The following is a 13,299-nucleotide window of genomic DNA, read 5'->3' as shown; positions in this document are numbered from 1 at the left end:
TGAAGGTAGACGCTCAACCACTGAGCCACCCAGGTGTCCCTATAATCAATATTTAAACATCATTAACGAAATATTTTACATTTTGCCGTTTCTAGATTTCTGAAATCTGGGTATATCTCTAACAGCACATCTCAGTTTGGACTGGCTGCATTTCACGTACTAGCCATATGTGACTAACAGTAAAGGACAGCACAGACAACGAGAAAGTTGTGCAGGTGGAAAAATAAAACATGCACAGGAGGGAGTGAGCAGACCAATTTAGAGGGGAATGTTCTTTCCTGATAACAGTGGACGTTACTATTAGGTAGATTATGGGATGCCTGGGTGGCTCAGCAGTTGAGCATCTGCCTTCCGCTCAGGGCGTGATCCCAGGATCCCAGGATTGAGTCCTGCATCGTGCTTCCTGCATAGAGCCTGCTTCTCCCTCTGCCTGTGTCTCTGCCTCTCTCTCTCTGTCTCTCATGAGTAAATAAAATCTTTAAAAAAAAAGAAGGTAGATTATGAACCGTTGTTTAAGGTCTTGAATGCCATGCTCTAAGTAGTTGGAGTTTTCTATAAGTTAACAATTGAGTATCCTTGAAGTTGTTGAGTTCATTATAACACAGAAAGCTTAAGGAATGCCAGGTATATGTTACTATACAAATAAACAGCACTGGGCTTTTAGGAGAGAGAGAAAGCTCTGTTCCCAATACTCTGTATCCGGGAGAATGAGAGGGGGACCCTGAACAAAATGAAGGAAATCCTTGTTGGATCTTTGATCAATGTAAACAGCTACCAGGGTTAGTGGATCCTTCCTGATTCTCCACACATTGGAGACTCCTTCATACCTCTCTGAGCTGGGTCAAATAGGTTTTGGGATTAGACTGTGAATCCACTAATGTTCCCAAATTATAAGACTTAGTCCCAAGATTTCTTCCAGTCACTGTTCTCTTTTTAGAGAACCCCCCTCATTTAGCCAACAATATGTTAGAGTTACTGTGAATGAAACAAAGGTAATTCTCTCACCAATTCACTTACCAATTCAGTGTAGTTCCCCTAACTGGAGAGGAAAAAAATGCCGATCTAACTAGCCTTCAAATGTAAATTTGCTCAGTGGCTTACAACTTACAAAATGCTTTCACATTTGTATTTTCTTTATTGATGTATTTGTATTTCTTTATTGATGAAAGTAATAAGTACTTTTTACACACCAGGAAACTAAGAGGCTCCGGAATTAAAATTCCAGGAGAAAAATCAATTTACGCCTAAAACCTTTACTAGTAACAATCACCAGATTGGAGCTATAAGAACAGGGGAATTGGCAAGAGAAAACATGACACAGGTTCAAGTTCCCACTCTACTTTTTTTTCTTTAATAAGCATTTATTGAGTATATATGATACAATAGGGTTTTTTCTTTTTTTCAACTTTATTTTTTTTTTCACTTATATTCAATTTGCCAACATATAGTATAAACCACCCTACATTTTAATGGTTAGTGATCTTGGGCAAGTCACATCTCTAAACCGTACTGCACTCTACTATCAAACAATGATACCTCACAGGCCAAATGACACATGCATGTGAAGAGGGTTTATAAACAAGTGCAATACAAGTATGTCTACTACAGATGGTCCCCCACTTACTATGGTTGTACTTCACGTTTTTTTGACTTTACAATGGTGGGAAAGTGACACACATTCGGCAGAAACTGTACTTCAAATTTTGAATTCTGAATTTGAATCTTTTCCTGGGCTAGTAGTAAGCGGTTTGATCGCTTCTCGGCCTTTTGGCTAAGATCAAGTGTAGTAAGCGGTTTGACATTCTCGGAATGCTGGGCAGCAGCAATGAGCCACAGCTCCTAGTCAGCAACGTGATCACAGGTTAAAACAATCGATACACTGACAGCCATTCTGTACCCACACAACTATTCTTTGAATGAAATATTCAATGGATTATATGGGATATTCAACACTTTATTATTTTTTTTAAGATTTTATTTATTCATGAGAGAGAGAGAGCGAGAGAGAGAGGCAGAGACACGGGCAGAGGGAGAAGCAGGCTCCGTGCAGGGAGCCCGATGCAGGACTCCATCCCAGGACCCCAGGATCACGCCCTGGGCTGAAGGCAGGCGCTAAACCGCTGAGCCACCCAGGGATCCCCTCAATACTTTATTATTATGAAATAGGCTTTAAGTTAGATGTTGCCCAACTGTAAGTAATGTAAGTGTTCAAGAGCACATTTAAGGTAGGCTAGACTAAACTATAATGTTTTCATCTTATGATGGATTTATTGAGACTTACTGCAGGGTTACATCCCAATATGCCCATCATATGTTGAGAAAGATGGCCTAGTCTTCCCCTGCCACATGCTAACTTGATTTTAGTCTAACATAAAGCCCCTAATTTCCTCTTTGTGATTGAGTTAAGTAGAGCAGGTGATTTTCTTGAGATTTCTTTTACCTCCAAATTTTTAATTTTGCCATGAGACAAGTGGTATCTCACCTTTTAAACATTTTTAAAGTCATCCAATGGACTATCTGGAGATATATGGCTAAAGTATTGCCGCTTTTATTATTTGCCCAGCATAGTCCCCATTTATCTTGGTGTGATTATGAACAGTACTCACCTTCCCTTTCAACACTCCTTTTCTGGAGGTATAGATACCCACCTAGAATTTTTATAGGAAGAAAAATCACTTACTAATGAACATAGAATCAAGGTCTTAATGGAAATAGTATGTTTCCTGTTAATGATGTACTAATTGGCTGGCTACTTAGCTGGATATTTGTGTAGGGGGAATTGAGTAAGTATATGGGTAGGAATAGTGGCTAGATAATTTTTTTTTTAATTTACTTATTCATGAGAGATGGAGAGAGAGGCAGAGACCTAGGCAGAGTGAGAAGCAAGCTCCATGAAAGGGGCCCACTGAGGGACTTGATCCTGGGACTCTGGGATCATGCCCTGAGCTAAAGGCAGACGATTAACCACTGAGCCACCCAGGCATCCCTACATAGATAATTTTTTATTGCTTTTTAATACTAACAGTCTAGTAGTTTGTATAATATCAATAATTACTTGAGAAGCTTTACATTTGAACAGGAAGAAAATCCCAAAACTCTGCAGTCTATTTTCCTTTTTTATTTATTTTTTTATTTTATTTATTTATTTTTTTCTTTTCTTTTTTTTTATGCATTCTATTTCCTATCTATAGTTCCTTTCTCAGTGATCTCATCCATTCTTGTGGGTTTAAATATCACCTACATACTGGTGACTCCCAATTTATATCCCTAGCCTTGACCCTTCTCCTAAGAGTCATCCTTCATTCCCCTTTATTCCCCCAAATCTAATGCATTGGCCAGAGTCCTGGCAGCTCTCCCTCTAAAATATGATATGCCCAGAATCTGTCTACTACTTTCTGTCTCCACTGGTCCAAGCCACCATCTCTTGCATTAGTGTTACCTGTTCCCTCACACACACTCTAGCCACGATCAGTTATCAACAAGAGTGATCTTTTAAAAATTTAGATCAAGTCACTGTCACTAAAAACTGTTCATCAGAAATAAAAAATAAAAAATAAAATTAAAAAAAAACTGTTCATCATATGCTTCCATTACACTTGGGAGAAAAAAAAATCCAGGCCCTTATTAAGCTCACATGATGCTCAGCATTTGCTGGTTCAAATGTCTACTACTTATGAACTAATAACCGACCACAAATCCCACTAAAGTGGGGTGGAAAGGGCAGGAGAGCATAGCTGCTCTATGTTGAAATCAACTGTCATCATTCAATAGTGGGTTGGCATAGCCAAGTGTCCTTAATTATCAAGAGGAATGGTAAGTCAAGACTGGTTTTCATTTTTAGTGAAATCTCAAAAACACCTTGTGTGTTGAATGTGATCCTTAGCCTCCCCTCCATTCCCCCACCCCACCCCACCCCTCCACCCCCTGCTGCAACCTGTCTTCTAACTCCATCTGCTACCCTCTCCCCTTTATTCTCCACATCCCAGTTCTCACTGGTTAACTTTCTGTTCCTTAGATATGCCATGTTAAGACCTGCACCTTGCAGTTCCCTCTTCTCAGAACCCGACCTCAAACAGCATGTCAATCATCATTCGGTTCTCAGCCCTAATGTTTCTTTCTCAGATGACATAAATAGCTATCCCCCACCACCTCTTGTCACTCTGTCACATGATTCTGTGAATTCATTACACTTACCACTATCTTGAATTAGAGTGTTTATTTGCACATGAATTATGTCTCTCGGGATCCCTGGGTGGCGCAGCGGTTTGGCGCCTGCCTTTGGCCCAGGGCGTGATCCTGAAGACCTGGGATCGGGTCCCATGTCGGGCTCCTGGTGCATGGAGCCTGCTTCTCCCTCTGCCTGTGTCTCTGCCCCTCTCTCTCTCTCTCTCTCTCTGTGACTATCATTAATTAATTTTAATTAATTAATTAAAAAAAAGAATTATGTCTCTCCCCCACCAGAATGTAAACTCCACAAGGGCAGAGGGCTTGTCTGTCTTGCCCACTACCTAAAATAATGCCAAGCAATAATAGAGCTCAATAACTAACTACTGAATGAATAATATCCACACAGCAGGAAGTTGCTTGGAAAACTGGTAAAAAAGACCAAGCTAAAAAATAAAAAATAAAAAATAAAAAAAAGACCAAGCTAACTCATGGAAGTTGGAACCAGAACAAAAGTCAGTTCAGCAGCTTAAAGGGCTGAGAAATCTTTTCCTATCTTGGGTCTCTCCTTTCTCTGGCACCTGAAGCTCTTACCTGTTCTGCAGGTAAGAAGGTATCCATAACAGCCTCTGGAGTGCAATGGGCCACCTCCATATTTAGCAGCTAATGAGAATTCCTCATGGCACCAAACAAACAAAAGGGATGGCCATATGTTAGTGGGAGCAAGTGGGCAGCCCTGATTGCCTAGAGGCCTCTGGAGTGGAGAGAAGGAGGAATAAAGTGATTCTTAGCAGCAAGATCAAAGAGTCAGCAAGGACACATTGCTTCCCAGCTGCTCTCACAGCCCTCCGTCCTCTTCTCTGCCACCATCATTTCATTTGGCTCCCTCCTCCTGTCACTTGGCAGTCAAAGCTATTTCAGAGTGAGTCTGCACTCAGCCATCCTTCATTGAAATCACTCCCAGTCTCTCAGAGGAGGAAAGGAGTTCCATCTGGCTGTACTTCCATTTTGCTAACAGCATTTGGCCAGCTTCTCGCGCACTTGGGAGCCAGCGGTCACCTTTAGGGGAGTTCGGGAGGACCACACTGATTGGGTGGTTGATGGTGGTGGTTATTGCTGTTTTCATTGTGTGTGTGTGTGTTTGTTTGCTTGCTGTTCTGCCAAATGTGGTTATAAGAGAGTGTCAACCAAGCCAGATTGTCAGGTTATTATTAATAATAGCTACCACTTACTGGATTCCTACCATGTATCTGGCACTGTGCTAGGGTTTGACATACTCTGCCGCTAATCCTCAAAACAACATAATATCTTCATTTACAAACGAGGAAACTGATGCTCAGAAATGAAGGAGCTGCACATCAGTTTTCAAGGCTCAACACCCCCCAGAGGTAAAACGCTCTTATAGACACCATCTAATGACTTGTCCAAGGTCATTCAGCAACAGCTACCATAAGACTAGGATGCAACTTGATTCCTGGTCCCCTATTCTATTATTTAACAGTGAAATGTGGAAAGTGGAAGAGGATCCCCCAAAATAACAGAAATTAAGATTAGGGAGGTTTATTTTATTTTATTTATTTATTTATTTTTATTTATGATAGTCACAGAGAGAGAGAGAGAGAGAGATAGGCAGAAGGAGAAGCAGGCTCCATGCACCGGGAGCCCGATGTGGGATTCGATCCCGGGTCTCCCGGATCACGCCCTGGGCCAAAGGCAGGCGCCAAACCGCTGCGCCACCCAGGGATCCCGATTAGGGAGGTTTATGATCAATGTTCAGGGACCTTGGTGCTGTTCAGAGACCTTGGCTGGGCCGAAAGCTGTGTTTTCTTCAGAAATTTGTTAACAGACTCTGTCCACAGTGCCCCACCTTCCTCTATTTCACCAGCAATCAATTAGATTACTTAGTGGTCTCTGATGGGAGCAAGAATGACTTCAGTTCCCAGACACTGCAACTGGGAGACAATCGTTAGACTGGGCCGTGTGGTCCACCACTCTTTACTCGACCTTGAGTAAGTTACCTCACCCTTGTTTCCTCCAATACAGGTAGAGTTAGAGTTTCTACCTCTTAGAATTACTGACAGGATTAAATGAATTCAGTGCATGTAAGTGTTTTTAGTACAAGCAAATAATATTATTGAATAAATGACTGTGACTAAAGACAAGACCCTTACATTCAAGAAACCTACAAGCCGGTTGTATTGTAAGTGGTATAAGAAATTAAGCAGGACCCAATTATTTACTAAACTACTGATAGAGGCAGCAGCAAGAGAGCTAATCAAAAGTCTGTAGTCTGACTTTTCCCATTCACCAGTTATCTATTGCATTGGTTTGTTCCCCAAGCCTTAGTCTTATCATCTGTAGTATTATGCTATCTGGGTACTCCCTAACACCCCCCCACCTCTATCACTTCGGTATTGTAATTTATAATAAGAAATATGTATTTTGGGGTGCCTGGGTGGCTCAGTCAGTTAAGCATCTGCCTTCGGCTCAAGTCATGATCTCAGGGTCCTGGGATTGACCCCTGCATCATCTCATTGGGCTCCCTGCTCAGTGGGGAGTCTGCTTCTCCCTCTTCCTCTGTGATCTCTCTTTCACACTCTCTCAAATAAATAAAATCTTAAATACACACACATATTAACTTTGTCCCCATTTCTTTCTTTCTTTTTTTAAAATTTTATTTATTTATTCATTAGAGAGAGAGAGAGAGAGAGGCGGAGACACAGGCAGAGGGAGAAACAGGCTCCATGCAGGGAGCCCAATGTGGGACTCGATCCAGGGACTTCAGGATCACACCCTGGGTCAAAGACAGGCGCTAAACTGCTGAGCCACCCAGGGATCCCCCTTGTCCCCATTTCTGGAAGAGATGTAAAATCCTTGGAATTTCCTAGGGGCTCCTGTTGTGCCCAAGATTGCGAATCCGAGAAACCACCGAGGAGCCGACACCAATGCAAGCGCACGAGGGTTTATTTACAAGCTCGAGCTCGGGTCCAAGTGTGCCCGACACAGCGGAGCTGGGACTTGGACCTCGAAGTGGGTTACAGCTGGGTTTTTTATAGGCTGGTCTAGGGGATTTTCAGAAGGGGTGGAAGAATTTCTCCAAGTTCTGTTTACATTCTGATGTGGGGCTTTCAAGGGCATTGAGCTCTGTTCTCATTCTAATGAGACTTTCTACCATGGGCGTGGGCTCTGTTGTTTTTCTGATATGGGATTCTCTGCTGAGGGCAATTCTGAGCTCTGTTGTCTTTCTGATATGGGATTACCTGCCGAGGACATTGAGGATATTCTGCAGTTTTTCCCATAAAGTTCAGCTCTTATTCACAGGGGCCTACGATGGCTGTACTTGTGCTAATGCTAAACATTAGGTGGGATGGCCTTGATTTTTCTCAGCCTCCACAGGTGGCACAAGTCAATTAAGCTCTTGGTTTCAGCTCGAGTCTTGGGGTGGTGGGATTGAGCCCTGCATCAGGCTCCACACTCAGCCTGGAGTCCGCTTGTTCCTTTCCCTCCATACCCACTCCCACCCCCGTGCTTGCTCTCAAATAAATAGATAAAATCTTTTTAAATAAATAAATTAATTAAAATAAAAAGGTAAAATCCTTGGAATTTCCTGAGTAGAGAGGTGAGAGTCCTAAAGGTGGCTTTTGTTACTCAAAACAATCCCAAACACCTCAGAGTTTATGTTAATGAGGTGCCTTCTAGGAAGCCCTAAGGGTTCGAGCTGGTTGCCAGGGGAACCAACCTTGGGATTAGGGTTAGAATTTTCAGCACCCCTCCCCACCTCTGGGAAGGGAGGGGGCTACAGATTCAGTTTAATCACCAATGGCCAATGATTTGACCAATTATGTCTGTATGAGGAAACCTCTACAAAATCCAAAAAGGATGGGGTTTGAGAGCTTCACGGTTGGTGAACATGTTGGTGAGCAGGAACATGGAGGTGCTGGGAGGGTGCCATATCCAGAAAGTGCAAGGAAGCTCTGCACCCCTTCCCACATACCTTCCGCCTATGCATCTCTTCTGTCTGTTCCTGAGTTACATCTTTTTATAACAAACAAGTAATCCAATAAATAAAGTGTTTTCCTGAGTTCTGTGAGCTGCTCTACCACATTTATCAAACCCGAGGAGGGGGCTTTGGGAAGCTCTGATTTAGAGCTGGGCAGTCAGAAGCACAGGTGACAGACACCCTGGACTAGGGATTGGCATCTGAAGTGGGGTAGGCGGCAGTCTTGTGGGACTGCACCCTTAACCAAAACACTTTCATTGAAAGTGTTGAAAACCCACACATCTGGTGTTAGAAGTTTAGCTTTCAGAGAGCCCCATCTATAATATGATTGGAAACCATTGAGTTTTTTCCTTTACCATCACCAAGACCAAAACAAGCTGAAGGCAGGAGAGGGAGAGCACAGTGGGCTGCATAGTCAAGAATATTCAAGAGGAGGGCACAGCGGAAGCTCCCAGAGAATGGGCACCTGGGTGGCTTAGTCATTTAGGCATCTGCCTTTGGCTCAGGTCACGGTCTCAGGGTCCTGGAATGGAGCCCCATGTCCAGGCTCGTCGCTTAACGAGAGTCAACTTCTCCCTCTGCCTCTGTCCCTCCCCATGCTCATTCGCTCTCTCAAACAAATAAAATCTTAAAAAAAAAAAAAAAAAAAAGCGGGGGGAGGGGGGGGGGAGGAGGGAGCTCCCAGAGAAGGAGAGAAGAGGGTAGGAGCTCTCCTGACATAAAGGAAATGGCATGTGAGGTACAAGAGAGGAAGGAAGCATTCAACCTGGTTTTCAACCTCTGCTGCCATACCAAAGCTGGAAAACCAACTGGCATCAATACTACCTCTCTGCCAGCCTAGAGTCCAGTGGAGGAGACAGAACTTAAATTTGCTTCCCAAATAGGCTCATCTCTTTGTAAAATAAATTTTCCCTTTGAAAATTATTAACTTGCCACCTAAAAGACCTGACCACCAGGACTTATTACTAGAAAACACAACCCAGAAGCTTAGGGAAGATGGTAGCAACTTTGAGTCTCCCTCACTTGGTATCTGTGAGCTCAATCCCTGGGTTGAGGGTCCCAAGCCCTGCCCCTGCCTCTGGGTGATGTTCAGCTATTCCCAGAGGTACACTTGACACCTCTCCTCTTTGTCCTCTCTCAATCTGGCAGCTGCAGCACAAAGATATCCAAGGAGAGGCCAAGAAATTCCACTGCTTAGGAACCTACATGCATCGCCTTTATTGAAAATAAAGAGCCATGAGCTGATTTGAAATATTACATCTTCCTACAGCTGTTCCCTTTTAAATATTTATCCTGGCAAACACCATCACCGTTTTTTACAACTTATTTTAATTGTGTGACTATTAAGCAAACCAAACCGTAAAATTGGCTCTCAGTGCTGAGATTTATGTGATTCATAGACCAGAGCTTATTAAAAAGGGAATCCACTGAGTGCAAACTAGCCTCACGAGTGCCCCACACCGTCTCCAGGAAGGTGTGAAGCCTTTTCCCTATTCCTGCCTGTGGCTGCCAAGCTTTCACAGTGATGAGCAGCATGAAAAATGAACAGAATCTACCCATTTCCCTCTGTTTTTTTTTTTCTTCTTCTTAACAATCCTCAGGAGCTTAAATTGGAAGTCAGGGATGCTACAGTCTTACAGCGGGTGGCAGAAGCTCTGAGAGCTCACAGCAGAATCAGTGCCCTGGAGGATTAGGTAGCATCAAGGTCTGAGAGGAGGACTTAATCATAGGACTTCGAGTAACTAGGAATAGGTAGGTAGTGGGTATCCTGTGCATTTGCCACCAAGGTCATTATTGGCTTGAATCATGAAATTGCTGTATGCCCTGCTCTGTTCTGAGGGCTTTATGCTTAGAATGACAAGTTAGGTAGTTTTGTCATCCACTTGAGGAAGTAAGTGTCCGACTCCTAATTGTGGCTCAAGTCCGGATCTCAAGGGTCCTGTGATTAGGACCTGTGACAGGCTCCGGGCTCAGCACGGAGACTGCCTGGGACTCTCTCTCTCCCTCTGCACTTCCCCTGCTCATACGCTTGCTCTCTCTCTAAAATAAATAAAATCTTAAAAAAAAAAAAAAGACTTCAATTAAAGCATGCCCTCGAAAAATGCACTTACAAATATTTACATGAATACTTACTCTTTCACTGTTTACCACCCAAGCTGTCCTCATTTTCCTCTATATTTTTACAGTAGCCAACTGACTGCCTCCCAGTTTCTCTACACAGCAGCCAGACTGATGGCAATCCTGTTAAAACTGAAGTCAGATAGTGTTACTTCTCTGCTCAATACAATCCACCAGCTTCCTATTTACCTGCCACAAATGGCAACAACTCTAATGTGTTTACAAGGCGCTCTAGGGTCTGTCTCCAGATCCCCTGCTGACCTGGGCTCCAGTTCTTCTCAACCTTAACTCCTGCTGCTGTAAGCACAGCCATCTCCTTGCTGATCTCATTACATGACTTAGCCTGGCCTCGGCCCTTACTTGCGGTTCCCCGTACCCTAGAACACCACGCAGCTCTCATTCTGTTGTCTTTACTCCATTGTCATTTCGTGGCAGAGACCTTCCTGAACACTGTGTTTATTTTTTTTTTTTTTTTTTTTTTTTTTTTTTCTGAACACTGTGTTTAAAAACGCAACCCCCCACCTCCACCCTGCCTGGCATCTCCTATCCTCCTCCTCTGCACTTTTTCTCCACAGCACTCATCATCAGTGCACATACTATGCATTTTATTTACGGTTTATTATCTATCTCCCACACTAACCTCTGAGCTCCTTGAGGAGAGATTTGTTTTTGTTTTTTTAAAGATTTTATTTATTTATTCATGAGAGACACAGAGAAAGAGAGAGAGGCAGAGACACAGGCAGAGGGAGAAACAGGCTCCATGCAGGGAGCCTGATGTGGGACTCGATCCTGGGAACCCAGGATCATGCCCTGGGTCCAAGGCAGGTGCTAAACCGCTGAGCCACCCAGGGATCCCCTTGAGGAGGTATTTGTGTCTGTTTCATTACTGTATTCCACTTCCTGGAATAGTGCCTCACAGAGAGTAGGCATTCAATAATTGCCTGATTGAGGGGTGCCTGAGTGGCTCAGTCGGTTAAGGGTCTGCCTTCGGCTCAGGTCATGATCCCAGGGTCCTAGGATGGAGCCCTGCATTGGGACTCCTGCTCAGCTGAGAGCTGATTCTCCCTCTCCTGCTGCTCCCCATGCTTGTGATCTCTTTCCCTCTCTGTCAAATAAATAAATAAAATCTTAAAAAAAAATAATTGCGTGATTGATTCAACTCTGCAGGGGTATGAATGTATCCAGGATGGGGAGTAGAAGGGAATGAACATTTGCTGAAATACCTCCAAGTGCCAGCCAAGCAGTTTGCAAGTTAGTATCAGTCATATCATTTAACTGTCACACACAATCCTAGAAGGTATTTTTATCCCCAGTTCACCATGAAAACTGAAGCCCAGAGAAGTTAAGAAAATAGACAAAGGTTACAACAGCCAGTAGTGGAAGAGAATTCAGACCTAAATCAGTGCCCACCACACATTACTTCATTCTCCTTCTCTGAGGAAATGCAACTGCCAGCATTCACACCTAGTTCCATTTTACACTGAGAGGTGGGGGACTGGGGAGTGCGGGTGAATCAAAGAGATTTGGGGGTTCCTTGGAGCTGTCATCAAGCAAAACAAACATTAAACAAACCTGAGTCTTATTGCACATTAACATCAAACACTGTCAAAGATACAATGTAATAAACATCCTTCTAGGGAGCTGATCACTTTCATTCCAGTCACTCAGGGGTTTATTTATAAATATTTGCTGAGTGCCTACTAAGTGTCTAGTATTACCCTAGACATTGAGGATAAAGAGATGCATAAGGCACAGATGTCACCCTCCACAAACATTTGAAGTCCAGGGCAGTGCTTTCCGATGTACGTATCAATATGAGCTGAGGACGCAGTTTTACATTTTCTGGGCACCACCACATTTTCAAAAGAGTAAAAACAGTTGAAATTAATTTTAATATATTTTTATTCAGCCCAACATATCTAAAATAATACTTTAACATGTGAATCAACACGAATACATATATTTTTTTTAACATATATATCATTGATGAGTTATCTTACAGGTTTTTTTTTTTTTTTGCTTGGCAACCCGTCTTTGAAATCAGTGTGCATTTTACAACTTACAGTTCATCTCGATTTGGACTAGCCACATTTCAAGAGGTCGGGAGCCACATGTGGGTAGCAATGACAGCACTCAACATCACCACGGAAGTTCAAGGCCTACACAGCATAAGGGTTTGACTTGCATATACCAGGAAACGATTGCCACAGGAAGTTTACTTAGCATACACCATCTCATATAGATGCAATTTTTAAAGAATCTTCCTGAACAGTATGGAACTCTTCACGAATGTGTGGGGCATCCTTGCACAGGGGCCCCGCTAACCTTCGCCGTATGCTCCAACTTTGTATATACGCTGTCTCGGCAAGTACCAAGAACCTTCTAATGTCTTCCCTTGCCTCAGTCTCTCCCCTTCCCAGCCTCAAAAGTAGTTAGGATGATTCCACGAGGCCCTTGGTGGCTCTCCATCCCCTACGTTACAAAAGCCGAGCTCTTTTTCGCATAGCATAGAATTCTCTGCAGAATCCGACTGTGGCTTAACCCTCCAACGACGCCCGGCGGCGCGCAGTTCCTGCCCCCACCCCGCCCCCACCCCGCCCCCAAGTCACTCAGGTTCTGAGCCGGCTAGTCCTTGGTAAGAACAGCCATCCTGATCCCCCCAAAAACTGACCTGAGGTGAAGGGCAGTAAGTGCACTTAAGCAATACAAGGTATTTCCTCTCGCCATCACTGCTCCACACTCTAGGTCTCTGTCTATATACCTGGCGCCTCTTTTCACCGGTGTACCGTGCGGGACACACGGCCGAACACAGGGAAACAGGTGGAAGGAGGAGGCCCCCGCCTGCCCCAGCCTCATCACGACGCGCTCCCTGGACCGTTCTCTCTAAGGACTCCGCTCAGGCCGGGCCGGGCCGAGCCCGCAGCGCCCCCAGCTGCCTCCAGCGCCGCCGCCGCCGCCGCCGCGCCGCGCCCGGAGCCTCACCTGACCGCCGCCCACGTGGCAGGAGGGGGGCGGGG

The 13,299-nt window shown here is 44.1% G+C and overlaps 1 long non-coding RNA gene and 1 other non-coding gene across 2 annotated transcripts; both read right to left on the bottom strand.

The window, feature by feature from the left end:
• Positions 1-10,737: 10,737 nt before the first annotated feature.
• On the bottom strand, positions 10,738-13,292 carry LOC118355746 (uncharacterized). The gene is made up of 2 exons (XR_004818805.2): positions 12,954-13,292; positions 10,738-12,441 (listed from the first exon to the last, which is right to left on the bottom strand). It is a non-coding gene; the product is annotated as an uncharacterized LOC118355746 (long non-coding RNA).
• LOC112655732 (U6 spliceosomal RNA) lies at positions 12,550-12,654 on the bottom strand. The gene has a single exon (XR_003133860.1). It is a non-coding gene; the product is annotated as a U6 spliceosomal RNA (small nuclear RNA).
• Positions 13,293-13,299: the final 7 nt, after the last annotated feature.

Source organism: Canis lupus, chromosome 9 (genome assembly GCF_003254725.2).
Source record: "Canis lupus dingo isolate Sandy chromosome 9, ASM325472v2, whole genome shotgun sequence".
NCBI classification, from domain to species: Eukaryota; Metazoa; Chordata; class Mammalia; order Carnivora; family Canidae; genus Canis; species Canis lupus.
This window is presented reverse-complemented; position numbering and strand designations above follow the sequence as displayed.